The 2648-nt window shown below is 38.5% G+C and overlaps 1 long non-coding RNA gene across 1 annotated transcript; it reads right to left on the reverse strand.

Annotated features, from left to right (window-relative positions):
* Positions 1-426: 426 nt before the first annotated feature.
* On the reverse strand, positions 427-2624 carry LOC111652834 (uncharacterized). The gene is made up of 2 exons (XR_015437019.1): positions 1973-2624; positions 427-1673 (listed from the first exon to the last, which is right to left on the reverse strand). It is a non-coding gene; the product is annotated as an uncharacterized LOC111652834 (long non-coding RNA).
* Positions 2625-2648: the final 24 nt, after the last annotated feature.

The raw sequence follows: 2648 nt of genomic DNA on the forward strand, positions 1-2648 counted from the left end.
TTTTTTTTTTTTTTTTTTTTTTTTGGGATTGGAGTTACATGTTTAAACCTAACATCTTCTGCCCATAGTGACTGATAAATATTTCATACAATGAGTCTCAAAAAGACTGCAGCCCAAAACACATTTCACAACCTTTATGTGGGCATAACCAAGATTAAGGTGTGTTATCTTCATTCATTGCACTTCATACTAAAAAGGTAGGATGATGGGTTCTAAATGTAGTGCACAAAATGCCTTGACCCGCCCCTTTTTGGGCGGTCTTTGGAAGAGCTGTCTTCATTGGGACAGAACAAAATGTTTGTGGGGTGTTTGGAGGGGGCACTGGGTGTCTTTGGATTTGAGATGGGTGGAACAAGGGCAGAAAGTGATTTTGGGGGGCCTGCGTTTAAAGAAAAAAAAAAAAGAAAAAAAAATAGGATTAAAGAATTCAACCCTCGTCTAATTTATTTTCATTATTTACAAGATTGAAATAAAAACACAATAAAACTGGTAGTCCACAGACAGGCAATGTGAGATTATCAACTTACTGTGTGTGAGAACTAAAGTATTTCAGATTCTGAGCTTTCTTTTGTTTTAAACGTATAGACTATTAATGTGTAGAGTACATCAGAAAGACAGTGAGATTGAAGAATTAAAGTGACCTTTTTAAAAGAAGCAGCAAACATAATGTCCCTCAAAGACATTCTCTCTCTCTCACCGAGACATGTTCCACTAGACATCACATTCTCATTTCTGTGGCTCTTACAATGTTAGTTTGTTATTCATCTCCCAAATGTTCACTGTGTTCCTGGATTGACAAACCACCTTTTTGTATTTGCTTCAAGTTGGCTTCAAAAAGCAACAGAAATTATCTCCACGTTGGAAAATACCGGTACAGTCTAGACAGACGGACCAAAACACAGATTAACTGTTTTAACAGTAAAACTCTTGGAAATCGCTCTAAGAGCTCAAATATAGTAAGGCTATAAATGACCTGGAACGCAGCTGCGACATGAATTTAACAACTGCTCCTCCTCGAGGACAGCACACAGACACGGAAGATGGAACCAGGGTTACACAACACTTACAGTCATACTTAATGGTTGGAGCTGGAGCTGGAACTCATTTACGCAAACACAATAACTATCAAGCTCAACTGCGCACACAAAACGCCACTCCTGTCTGAAATGGCCGTTTCTATTGTTTTGTGTTTTTTGTGTGGTTTCGTTGCACAACACAATAGAAACCAAACCCACTCATATACTCTATATCCCACTAAATGATTGAGCTCGGGACTGCAGACCTGTGTTGAATGGAAACTGACAAAAAAAACCTAAAACACAAATAATGTTCAGTATTTTTCAGGTCTGCATAGTGTTTATTGTCAAAGCCTATGGAAAATAAGAGGGTAAACATGGTGGTATGTTTTGTGTTTTTTTTGTTTTTTTTTTAAGCCCTGTGGGAGTTGCGGGACGTGGCCTGGAAGGTGGAGGGGGATGTCGGGGGCTCGCGATCCGGTGCATCAGCAACTGTGTGACCTTTTACTTGTATGGTCGCAGAAAAGCTGAGACTTTGCTGCTTATGAGACGTATGAAGGAGCGAGGCAGCATCTCGTTGGACTCCCGAGTGGTGTACTTAAAGTAGTTGTTAGGGTGAGCCAGCACATCAAAAAGAGTCTTAATCAGTTTTTTATCCTGTTGGGAAGAAAAAAAACATGTGTCAATAGAATCACATATTTTAGTTAACAATTGTCTGAATTACATTTGAAGCTATTACCCAATAAATTACACACCTACTATATGACGACAGTAACAAACCGTTTCAATATCAATGTGCCATCTGACTCATACAAATACTAATGTGTTAGTAACAGCTTTGTTAAGCCCAACAATACCTTCTCATCTACAGCTTATTGCTTAACTGAGTCACCTCCCTGCTGTAACAACAATAAGTAAAGACTGAACTAAACACAGTAAGAAGTAAGAGTGCCAACCTTGAGGATTTCTTGATGGTTTTCTGAGGCGTACAGTCTTCCGTCTCGCACTATGTCCTCTACGAGCTGTTCGTAATCCTCTGAATTCATAAATGCACGAGACAACACAATTACTAGTCACCTAATGACCTGCTGAAAAACACGTCATGCATATCAACAGCAATATGGTGAAATAATATACTACACAGGTGTGGCCAAAACAAACAAATACAATGGAAACTCCCACTGACTCAGTTACCTGTCACCTAATGGGACGTTTCAGGAAAGGTAAGGTGCTTTCCAAATGTTGTAGTCGAGCTAAACTGATATTGGCTTGTTGTAGACATAGCGGTATCAATGTACATGTCTGCCGAGAAGTAACAAGAAACTGCAGTAATTCCAAAGATACTGTATGTTTGAGTTATTTCGAGACAGGGTCACTGTTACATAGATTGTGCTGACAGGTTGTTTTTTTCAACAGCAAAACATCTTTGTCACAATTCTGAATAAAAAAAGGAGCCATATCAAAAATAAATGGAAAAAAAAAGACCAATATGCTGATATTGCCTGTTTTAAACTCTCAAATATTAATATCAGCTTTATAACATACAGAACTTCAAACAAAATTCTCTTCTCCTCCACTGTGTTGGGGGTGGAGGCAGAAATCTGAATATAAGAATGAATATTTCAAATCCTG

Source organism: Seriola lalandi, unplaced genomic scaffold (genome assembly GCF_002814215.2).
Source record: "Seriola lalandi dorsalis isolate HSWRI2012SDOR001 ecotype SW California unplaced genomic scaffold, Sedor1 jcf7180001973766, whole genome shotgun sequence".
NCBI classification, from domain to species: Eukaryota; Metazoa; Chordata; class Actinopteri; order Carangiformes; family Carangidae; genus Seriola; species Seriola lalandi.